Source organism: Pinus tabuliformis, chromosome 9 (assembly GCF_031772625.1).
Source record: "Pinus tabuliformis cultivar Carrire ecotype Pingquan chromosome 9, CPIR1, whole genome shotgun sequence".
Classification (NCBI taxonomy): domain Eukaryota; kingdom Viridiplantae; phylum Streptophyta; class Pinopsida; order Pinales; family Pinaceae; genus Pinus; species Pinus tabuliformis.
Window position 1 is genome coordinate 1,458,790,793 of NC_142307.1, and position 12,739 is coordinate 1,458,803,531.

General features: G+C 39.0%; 2 pseudogenes; both read left to right on the top strand.

Annotated features, from left to right (window-relative positions):
- The first annotated feature begins 8,659 nt into the window (after positions 1–8,659).
- On the top strand, positions 8,660–9,808 carry LOC149154086 (uncharacterized; annotated as a pseudogene).
- Positions 9,809–9,957: 149 nt separating this feature from the next.
- On the top strand, positions 9,958–10,702 carry LOC149154087 (NEDD8-specific protease 1 pseudogene; annotated as a pseudogene).
- Positions 10,703–12,739: the final 2,037 nt, after the last annotated feature.

Sequence of the window (12,739 nt, forward strand, 5' to 3'; positions counted from 1 at the left end):
AAAAATCTAAGTGTCCAAGAGTATGAGAGAGGGAGAATAGAATGAGAGCTCCAAAACTAAACTCACAAAATTCTATACTAACCAAGCTTGCCCACTGATCCTCATAATCCTTTTGATTAATGAGGCCTCTATTTTCTTCAATTTCCATTATTTTCCTTCATTTTACTCATCACATGCAACCTGTGACCTTTCACCTTCCTTTTCTCCTAACTTCCATTATTTTCATAAATAAATGTGCCAAAAATGCCATTTTACCTTTCCAAAGCCTTTTCCATTGCCTTTTCCAAATTCCTTTAGAAATAATAATCGAAATGAACACCCACTAAGATGTTTTTCCCACCATTTAGACTGGAATACGTGTTCCATGACCATGGTCTTATATATTTTTACATGGATTTTTAACTAGGGCTGTTACAAAACCCTCCCTCTTGGGGGAACATCGTCCTCAATGTTTAATGACCATCTACTAAAACATGACAAACATACCATTTACTAGAGCTTTATAACACAACTCATTACAATATTTACAATAACAACCACATATACTTAAGAACATTTCCTTCAACCAACAAATAACCATACTATCTATGGAGCTTTATAAACTAGCTCGATACAATATTTACAATAATATACACATTTTCTCAACCAAAAAATAAAAGGATACGATGCCTGTATCAATCAACAAGGGGATCTATAGGCTCACACCTCCACCCTTAAAAGTAGTTCTAGGATTCACCTCCTTCCCAGGAAGTCTAGAATCCACTGTCAAAGTCAAAGTTGCATCCAATGTCTAGCACTAAAATCCTGCGCCACTTTTCCTTTCAGTGAACAGTTACCGGCTCATTGTTCCATGGAACACTCCCAATGTGCATCTAATTCCATATGGAAATGTTAATGACAAAAAAAAATCCGTCCCCTACCTTCCTTTCTCTACTACACAGTCCCTTGGGAAATCCGGTCACCCCCTTTCGTGCAGTCACACACCTTCCAAGTTCCACTGGAAACCCCATCCTGGGAAGTCCATCCCTTTGCAAGGTTTCCTCACACCAGAAGGTCCAAAAACCAAGGCATATCCCTACCTCAAATGATCATACTGGTCATAAAATTCTCATGGCAATCAATGGATGCTATTGGGCACTAGTGTCCCACGATGGCCCTACTCTTGAATGCTTAACCAACATACTACTACATGTTCTAATTTCTTTTTCTACTGTTACTAATGCTTCCTGTTAGTTTCAACCACCCAACTGAGCATTTCATGCTTTCCTATACTTGTTGAAGGCTTGAAAATTGTTGCCTCAACAAGGGGGATAACCACCCGGTCCAGACCTTGGGACAACTCCTTTTTCATTTAGAATAGTGGCTCCTAATGGGGATGATGGAACCAGTTTCCCATCTATTTTTCTGCTTGTGTTAAAGGGATGATGTTTTGAGATTTTTGGAGTAATAACTAGCCTCAAACTAATCTAATTTAACTAATAATCATGTGGAGTTTATCCTAATAAAAAATATTTATATAACTATAACTGTCTCGGTAGTAACATGATATATGCGATGTAAAATGATGTCTGAAAGCAATTGATAATAAAGATCATTCAATTACGATAAGAAGTGAATCCATTTAACAATGATCGTTTTGTATAAAAAGTTAGCCGAAACTATATGAGAGATATATCACATAAAAATCATTCATGTATTTAGCATAAACTATAAATCATCATCATACAATAGTGCAATAATGGCAATAAAAAATTCAAACTTTCATACATAAATAACTTGAAGATAATGTATTGCTTGACGCATAAGTAAAAAGAATTAAGAGATAAAATTACCATTTATAATACGTTCTACTCATGTGCTCCAGCAATATTGATCTACTTTCAAATCATCCAACATCATCTAAGAGTACAGAAGTGCAATTTCAGTAGAAGATGTCAAATTCAAGTAGAAAATAAATCTTGTTCCATTAATTTCACCAGAACTTCCTCAAAGGGACATAAGTGCATGTTCTGAAGAATGTTTCTGATAAAATTTCTGGACCCCTCTCTAAATGCATGAGAGGGGTTTAAATATTAACTTATGAAACTAAAAATAGATTATTACAAAAAAAGTTGAGGAGATTTAAATAACCTGCCTCAATTTAAGCAAAATAAAACAAAAATAAATATGTGCATAATGACTAATCTTGCATTCGATCTTTTAGATCGCAAATTTCTAGCATGGTCTTGAGGAGTGTAGGTTGGCCCACTTCGGCTTTTAGTTGTCCTGTAAACATGGCATTGATGAGCGTTGGCACCATTTTCTCGGTAGAAACAATTAGGCATTTTAGGGTCATCCAGTAGCTATGCGGTTTTACCAGATATTGCCAATATGCCTCCCAGTTTAACCTGGTCACTTTCCTAATTTCTTTTGTTCTTTCTTCTGCTGCCTATTTCCACTGTAATTCAAGTTGTTTTGCATTCGGAAGGAAACCAGGGGTGGTCTCTGCCACAAGATTAGCACTATGTAAATTTTCATTTACACTTTCAATGACGCTGCTTTATGTTGCTGCCACATTCTCTTTTGCTTGTTCTGCCTCTTTGAGATGAGAATCCCAACTCGCAAATAAGATCTCCTTATGTGATTCATCAAATTTGGGCATGTCGGCTCTTCTCCCATTTTCAGAATTTTTCCAAGTTATGAAATTTGAAACCTTTTAAGAATTTCATCATATTCAAGTCGCATTTCCACAACTTGGCTTGTTAATTTGTCGCTTATTTCACAATGAGAGTTCCACTGCGAGATTTTTTGGCATAGTAATTATTTTTGGTTTGTGAGCTGGGAGTTGAGGCCGAGTGCTTCGGTGAAAAACTGATTAATCTTTGGGTCATCCTTATGTAGATCTGTTATGCTCTATATCTGTGCCTCCTTACCTGCCAAGCTACTTTGATGTTCTATTTTCATTTGTTGGAACTCCTGCTGTAACTTAGCCAATTGTATTTCTTCTTGTTGGTTGGTTTTGGCTTGATGTAACTGTTGTTCAAGTGATAAAATTTTGTATTCTTTTTCTCTAAGCAACAATTATACCTCTGTTGCTTTGTCAATGGTTGCCATAGCGTATGCACCTGCGAACTGCGAGAGCCTGGTGAGGTTGGTCAATGAGTCGATGGATGAGTCTTTCCAGAGGACATCCATCGACTCATTGTCTAGAGTGGTAGCAGTTGTGGATTCCAATTTTATTTTCTTTCTTTGTCTCTTAACGATGACCTTGTGTTATGGGCTATAAAATACATCAAGAGGAGGAATTTCTTCCATTCTCAAAATAATCTTAGAGGCGGGGGTAACAGGAATGTGTTCTATTTCTTGAGTATTCACAGTTCCCCCTGTTATAATTTCCGGAGTTGTTTTTTGTTGTGTCACTTGCGTCTCTGGTGCTTGTTCCTCTGTGTTGAGTTTTTTGTTGAAATTATCCCACTCCTCTTCCAAATTAATTACCCGAGGCTTTATTAGCTGTACAGAGGGAGTATGGGTTTCAGTCTTCTTAATGGTCGAAGTCTATTCACCTATCTTTGCTACAGATTAGGTTATATCCTTGATTGATTCCCTGCTCTTGCTTTTCCTATTTTATGATGACTTCTTGGATCCCTTTCGAGAATTGGTTTTAGATTTTTTCTTAGAGTCACCATCTATGCTTACACTGGGAGTGGGCTCCCTTATTGGTTCAATTAACAATTGGTCCAATGGTACCTTTGATAATCTCTTTTCTCTGTAGCTATAAAATGCTTCAAGACCCTCTTGATCAAAAGGTATCTATGCCATATGCTTCACTCCTCTGAAGGTATTCTTCTGTAAGAAAACATCATCAAATGGGTCCTTCTCATTGCTGAATATTTTATTTTGACCATAGTGGTAAAATCCTTGATAATATCGAATGGGTCATATTGTCTTCCGGGGAACTTAGGTAATCGTAGAGACAACATATTATCTACTTCCCTGAATGCATGTCCAAGGTCATGTAATGCAAACACTCCACATGACACAGGAAATTGAGGCCAAATGGCCTTCTTTGACTCCTTCAATGCTTTGCTCATCCCTCCTTCACTGCATGTCTGATAGGCTATCTCTCTAGCCATTAATTTATCTAGGACATAGAAAGGGAGAACATGGGGAGAGGCGATGCTGCCAAATACTCTGATATATGTAAATGTCTCTTCCCCAAACCATCAGGCTACTGGGAGGATGTCTATCTCGGCTTCTTGGGAGAATCTGGGGGCATCTCAATTATAAATTCATTTATGGATAGGAAGCATAACCCCGTGACAAATCTTGAAAAAATGTGGTTCAAAATTGGATTCCCACATGTCTTTGTGGTGGATGTGAATAGGAAGTGGATCTTGAATAGTCCACTTCCATCCCATAAGAGGGAATTTAGAACCAAAACAAATAGTGTCCATTACATAAGCACACATGAAAAATGGAGGGTAAACCCTTGAAGCAATACTTCTTTTCCTTCTATACTCTATAATTGCTTTAGCTAAATTATCAACAAGATTTGTGCCCAATCTATTATTGATCTATTAAGGGAAACCATTCTGAGGAGAATTTGTTACTGTTGGGTTTGCCAAATAGTCTACAAAGCATAGCTCCAGCAAAACAGAAAGGGGAACAAACATATGCGGTGGCGTACATACCGTTTTTGTCTTTCTTGATTCTTTCATAATTGTTTAACCAATTATTTGTGCAGTCCGCCGGGTCTTCATTTTATTTGACGAATTTCTCAACAAATTGCTTGTTGTAGGTAACCTGTGACTCCAGTAGGTGGTAAATAAGCCTTAGGTTATCTAGAGTGAAAGATCCTATAACTTCTTGGCCTCTTGTTTTGAATTCTCTATCAGATATATCAGCATCGTCAATGATCCACTTAACCATGTCAGTATAGGGGATTATTTTTGGTCGCGCGGCTATTCAGTGCAAAAATGAGCACACAAGCTCAGTTATGGAAGCATTAGAGGAATCATGCCCATCAACTGTAATTGTTGTCTTAAGAATCCGTGGTTGTTCTTCCTCCAGTAACTGATACATAGCCTCCCATGTAGATGTACCTTCTTCCCTATTACATGTAGTATCTGTGAACAGAGGAGTCATTTCTGTCTTCTCAGAGCAGTCTGCTTTCCCTTTCTTCACCATTGCTTTCGACGTCTTGTTTTGTGGCTTTTTCCTGAAAGTTTCAAGGGGAACAATTTATCGGATAAAAATGATACTAAACATAGGAATGAATCGATGAAGAAAACCAGTAAAGGTGATAAAGGTGTTTTATTTGAAATCATGTAATAAGATATCAAATCACTCTAAATGGCCTTTCACACATAAATGCAGTTACTTCTTCATAAATGCCCACTAATGATCTGTTATCCTTTAACTTGAATGTCCATAAATATTCACATCGTAAATCGGGAAAAAATCTCCTAGGGTGGTGAGCCTTCAAACTGCGATAATAGTGATTTTGTGATTTGCAAAGCAATATTGCAGATCCCTATATCGACTTACCACTTTTTGAGTTTGTGCGAGATGTGAGATGTGAGAAACAAACGTCATTACTTATTGGGCTTCTTTTTAACAAATAATGGACCTCCGCATATGTTGGTGGAAAGATTAAGAGGTGGGTCCAAGACGTGATCACATTTCGCAATATCGGTTTATGATAGGTTGAGGCTTGTGTCGTATGATTGAAATGCGATGCGAGAAGGCTATTATACCATCGCAATTTTGCAGATTGCAATACTTCGGGGTAACCTCTTAAGAGAAGTATTTTATAAATAGTGATGTTGCGATGCGAGACTTTTAGCCTTTTAAAGAAGCTTTAAGGACTTTCTAACATTATGACCATTTTTCGAATATACATTTGCTTTTTTTATTGTTTCATCGTAGATCGTGGTGGGTTAGAAAGGTATCATTTGTGATGCATTTCATGCTAAATAAGAAAAAGTAGCATTATAATGGTTTTATAGGTTTTGTTTGATATCTTGATTTATTCTAAAAATAAAAGAAATACCTATATGTTAGGCTTGATTTTTTGGGTATATACATTTTTTGAAAGGGTCCCCATTTATTAAAGTAATATTTTACTACTAACGTTAATAAATGGGGGGGTTTTTGACAAGCATAATAGTACCAAGCACATAATTTCTATTAGGTTGAAAATAAATTGAAATAACTTCAAATCATATGTCATTGGTGGCCCATCAATATGGTATACTTGTAATTCTATTAGCTTCCTGTCACGACAAGTCAAACTAGAATCTTTGACCAAATCATCATGTATAAACATATCACATAAGGTTAGCTCAAAACAAAACCATCATAGATCAAAATGATAAATAACATGTAACCATAATAAACCAAATTCATAGATCACATGTAATCATCATAGACCAGAATCATAAATCACATCCACAATAAAACTAAAATAAAATACTGATACTTATCCCTTAATCAATCCTTAGGTTCTACCTTTTTCCTTATTCTTTATGCACTTCGGATCAGCTTCCATACCCGGAAAACACCCAATGCCTTCGCCTCAACCATGTGCACATACACATAGTGTGTATCACACACATACAACCACACACAGGATACAAGACCGTGCAATACATGCACCTACACATGACATACAACACATACACCTACAAATAGTGTACATAACACAATACATACTGTAATGCCCCACTTAATCTTATCATGCAAATTTTATTAATGTTTACATTACCTGGAAATATTGAGAAATATTGGTGAATACCTTCATTTGGGAAACTATAAATTTATTTACTAATATAAAATTCATTATTGCTATTATTCAAATTCCCAACTTGTCTTCTCAGATTGAATCTTGGTCAGGATATGGTCTCCTTCCATTATTCCAAATTTTATATATATTCATCTCACATTCCCCAATGTACTCTCACATTCACTTGGGAGAAGACATGGTCCTCTCCAACTAATTATCAATATATATATATATATATATATATATATATATATATATATATTCATCTCACATTCCCCAATGTACTCTCACATTTACTTGGGAGAAGACATGGTCCTCTCCAACTAATTATCAATATATATATATATATATATATATATATATATATATATTCATCTCACATTCCCAAATGTACTCTCACATTTACTTGGGAGAAGACATGGTCCTCTCCAACTAATTATCAATATATATATATATATTCATCTCACATTCCCAAATGTACTCTCACATTTACTTGGGAGAAGACATGGTCCTCATCTCACATTCCCAAATGTACTCTCACATTTACTTGGGAGAAGACATGGTCCTCTCCCATTAACTACCAAATTTTATATTCATATCACATTTCGAAATGTACTCTCAGATTTACTTGGAAGAAGAGAAGTCAACTGTAAGGATGGAGGAGAAGTTAATGACATTAATGAGAGGTGGTTGAGGTGGAAAAGAGAGGGAGGGTATAAAAAGGGAAGGAGGAAGGGAGAAAAGGGATGTGGAGGGTTTTTCTTTGATTTTGGGTTGGCTGTGATTTTAGGATTGCTGTGATTTTGGAGACCTAAGGAACCTGTGGAGGTTTCTTGGGTTTGTTGAGAGGAGGGAAATATTGTTTATCTTGGTCTGGATTATTCATTTTGGACACACTACATCTGGTTGGACTTGGGCTCGGAGGGCTAGGGAACCTGTGGAGGTTTCCTGGGCTAGGAATTATTTCCTAGTTGGCTGGGAGGTAAATCCAGTTGGGTTAGTCAAGAGGAGTGTTTCAGCAGGAGCAGCAGCTCAAGGGCATCTCCACCAACCACCGGTACAGGTATTCCTCTATGCATAGATTACTCATGTAAATTATTGAAATGAAATGTTCACTATAAGTTATAGGGATTAGAATGTAAATGGTAAAATTTTCATTGTTTAAAAGTCTTGTAAGAAAGTAAATTATTGCCTCTTATTGCATTTAAATTCTAGAGAAAATAGATCTATTAGAAGACCCTAGGATAGGGCCTTACACGTGGTATCAGAGCTTTGGTTCAAAATCTAGACCCAAAGCCCACTAAACCCCAAATTCCGCTATAAAGAGCTTGTAACCCTCATAAGGACTTATAATCCTAAAATATATTCATATAACAAATTGTTTTTAGAATGAAAAAAAAAAGATACCCTCTTTATCGCCATAAAAAGCAATACTCACAACGCTGACACTCTGCACCATGTCCATCCATGCGAAGGCCAATGCATAGGCTTTATTTCTACGGTCTATTCCAAGAGACTTGTAAAATGACATATCCAAACTAAGCATATATCAATGCTTACAGCCCAAAATATAGCTTGTGAATTCGACATTGCGGAGGACCAGAGGGGAATTAGATTGACAGTTACTGTTAGAAAACTCAAAGGAGTCACAGTCGAATCTGAGTTTAAATCTGCTGTTTGAGTCAGCTACTCGAAAACCCTCGTACAACCATATTCTTGAATTCGTTCCCTTACCCTCGTCGGAGGCTGCAAGAAGTCTTATGCAAATCAGAAGCAAGTTTACACGAGAAATCTGTTCATCGAGGAAGTAAGCGGGTCGAGCATTTTTTTCATTCTTATTGTTGTTGTGGCAACCAGAACATACAAGCGGGCGAGGGAAGATACATTCATAGTGCAGAATGGTTACCATCGGAGGGACCAATCTTGTGCGTAGTCGGCTAGCATTCTCCAACGATGGAAAAAAGCTACTTGTTTGTACTGGCAACTCTGTTTCAGTCTATAGCGTGGCCACCGGTAGCGGAGTTGGTAGGCCACAGAGGGCTAGTCACAACAGTCATTGTTGTACCTTTCAGTGGCCCCATAATTAAAATTATTTTCCAATGCTGGACAACATCTTTGGATGCGACATTACGCCTTTGGGACTTTAATTCTGCCACGTTACTCCAAACTGTACAGGTTTCCCGGCCTGTTGTTTCTTTGGTAATTCTAGAAATTTTGAGTCCATCTATGCACAATGGTGCAAAGAAGCATGATATGTATGCATTTCTTTCAGTTGTATGGAAAGAGAGGCACCATGGCTAGCTTGATAACTGGGGTGGCCATGTTATGATGCATAACTTGACAAAAATGAAAGAAGTGAATGGTCACTTAAAAGTGACACATAAACTAGAGCTTCTGGTAGTTAGCCCCTATGGCAGGTTTGTTGGAATGCTAGATGGGCATACAATTCATATCTGGAAGTCACCTGTTGAAAACATTGAGAATGTCAAAGAGGTTAAGACGATGCGGTTACACCATACAAAAGGATTCTCTACCCTAGCATTTCATCCAAATGATACAATTGTTGCTACAGGGGATGTAACTGGTAGAATTTTGATATGGAGAGGGGTTGGGCGGCATACATTTACATCAGAAATAAAAAAAAAAAATAAAAAAAAAATGTTGAGAATGGTGGAACATCCATAGAGATGTCTAGTGTGATGTCTCATGATGATGCAGTTTCTTTGAAAACATGGCATTGGCATCAAAGTGAGTGTGAAGTGAAGCTTTTGTCTTTCTCCTCTAATTGTGCTTAGTTGTACTCAGGTGCAAAAGAAGGTGTTCTTGTGATATGGCAGCATGAGATTGGCAAGAAACAATTTTTTTCCACATTTGGGAGGCCCCCTTCTATTTCTTGCTCATTCTCTAGAACCATCCCTCTTTTCTATTTCATGTGCAAATAACAAAATATTGTTGGTGAACTTATCAACTATAACTACTGAGGGAAGAAGGTCTCCATTGTCAACAACAATTAAGCGTGCTTGGCACAATGGAGACCTTTTGTGATAGGCTTGTAGTGAAGTTTCCCACAAGCTAGTGGACACTGTAAGGTTTCCATAAACTTGAGCTGTAGTAACTGTGCATGTGGTCGATTATTAGGAAAAGCAAATATTTCCATTTTATAAAATACTTGAGGAATTTCTATTATCAAGACTATTATATACTGAAAGAGTGATATATGGATTCCATGGGAGATGATGAAAAAGTGTTGAGCTATGGTGATGTTGTGTTAAGGAGATCTGATTTGAAGATTCTTCAAGGCCGTGATTATCTTAATGATCATATCATTGAGTTTTATTTTTGTTACTTGTCTTCCTCCACCTCTCCTAAGATCCTTCTTCTTGCACCTTCAATATCATTCTGGATTGTGAATGCCCCTGATGCTAGTAGCCTCCAGCAATTTGTTGATCCCCTGAAGCTTCCAGAAAAGGAGCTGGTTATCTTCCCCATCAATGACAATGAAGACTTCAGTGAGGCAGGCGGTGGTTCACATTGGAGTTGCTTGTATACAGTAAGAGAAGGAATATCTTTGAGCATTATGACAGTTCTGCACAGTGCAACGGAGTGTATGGAAGGAAATTATTTGAAAACATTAAGAGTTTTATGGGTCCTCCTGCATCATCTGCCACATTGGCCTTGCATTTCACACCTCAGCAAAGAAATGGCTATGACTGTGGTTTATTTGTCTTAGTCATAGTGAAAGAGTTGTGTGCATGTGAAGGAAACATTTCTGGTGATGATTGGGAAGCTGTCTTGAAGAGCCGAGTGACAGCATCTACAGTTGGAGAGATGAGAAACCAAATTTTAGATATTATCAATAAGCTGTCTAGCAAGAGATGCAAAACTTGTTCTTGTTGATTTTGATGCCATTAAAGTGAAGTGCATTCATACAGTATTTGCGTCCTTTTTTTTTAGGGTCACTTTTTTCTGGCAAAGCATCATGTTAACTGTTTTATGTTCAACATTGTAGTTGCAATGTTTAGCCCTGTACAAATGCATTCATGTTAAGCTGCTTCAAAATAACTGCCATCTGTTTTATTAGGACGCTTATTGTCTTTTTACAACCCAAGATGTTGTGCGGAAAGGCAGTATGATAGATACTTCTAGCAAAAGTTGGCTTTGTGAGAATCTTTTTTTTTGTAAGCTAGGGTGGTACCTTCCTTTTCTATTTAAAAAACAAGTTGGTCCAGATACAGCATTCTGGTGGCCTCAACTTGCCCATATGGGAAACCAAGTCTGTTGGCCACCTAAGTTTGTTATAAGCCATCCAATAACAAAATTTAATTAGTCTTTCTATCCATGCTACATGAACAACACATCTAAAAACACTAAACATACTACAAACTAACATACAAACGTCTGAAAAGAAAAGCTAGCCGCAAAATAATCAGACAAGAAAACTGTAAAGGACTAATCCTTCCGGTCTTCTTCATCAAAATCTGCATTAACAGGTGCTGCCGTCGAGTCATTTGGTGCGGGTGACAATTTCTTCAACTGTTGCTGGATTTCATCCAGCTTGCTGTCTTGCATTATCATGATGATCTGCAAGTTTTTCATTTCCTTTTTAATATTAGGCATGCCTTGAGCTATTGCTGCCACTTCTCCTGCCACCTGCTCCAGAGCCTTAGCTAGTAACCTCTTTAAAACCCAGTATATGTGCAGAGCTTGCTGATATAGTGTCATTCGGCCTCTAGTATGCCCTGGGTCGGGGATAATATCTCCCCATTCCTCCATCTCAGGTTCCGATTCCTCTTCCATTATATTGTCTTCCATCTCTTGAATTAGCTGCCGAATATCCACATCCATCCCTTCTTTATAGGCTTGAGCAGCCTCCTGGATTGCCATCCTCATGGTTTTCCTTCCTTTCCTCTGACTTGCTGGCACCGAGGTTGACAGCTCGTTTCGGCACGGCTGGCTCTGTCGCCCTCTGCCTCCGCGGCCCCTGCCTCTGCCTAGGCGAGCTATTTTCTCCTTTATCGCCTCCTGCTTGCAGTTATCAACAGCAAAGGTTAGCTTTCAGGGTGCTATAATCTTCCCATCAGTCAGCATTTCTTTGTCACTTAACCTTCCAGCCCCACTCCAACCACCCCCGTTGTTCTGTAGCATCAGAGGACAAAGGAAGGTGGCCAAGCTCTCTGTCATGCTTCCCTCTGCCTGGATAGGGTTCTTGGAATACTCGGGCTGACCCTCTACCCCACTACTACAATTCCCCGACATACCTATGCTCTGATCCTCTCTCTTCCTCACCATGCAACCCTCTGACCCGTTCAGCCTCAGCCCTTCTCCTGCAAATCCCATCTTACCACTCTCTACCGCCTTACTATGCAGGGCCGTGTAAGAAGCAGACCCGCTCATGCACCGCCCCTCCCCAGCAATTCCCGTCATTCCCCCCCCTCCACCAAACTAAACAGGCTAGAGTGAAATGCAGGAGGAGAGTCAAAGGGGACATACCCGTAATCTCGCTCACCCACCGAAGATCCCTGCTCCTGTGCTGCACCGTTCTCCTTCTCCCTTCGCTGCATATTAAGTTTTGCTCCCACCCTTACCACCCTCATGTATCCCAGCCCATCTGGCCCACGTCCCATCCCACTACCACCGCCACTTCTTACCTCCTCTCTCCCTTCACTTCTTCCACTACGCTGCCTTGAAATTCCCGCAGGCATGCAGGATGCCACCATAGCCATTTGATCTCCGGTGAGGGCAGTAGGTGGCCGTCCTGGCCGTCCTCTCCCTTGCGCTGTCCACTTTTTCGTACATTCCCTCTTTATCACCCCGATCGGGGGCCACCTGTATCCGCTATCTTGAAGTCATGTCTTCATGGCAATCTTGGGCAAGGATTACTTTGAGGGGCTCTAACCTGGGCTCCTCTAGTTGGGTCGGCCAGATGCTATCTAGCTTACCTCCTTGTTCGTTACTTCCACAATTTGCGAGGAAGTC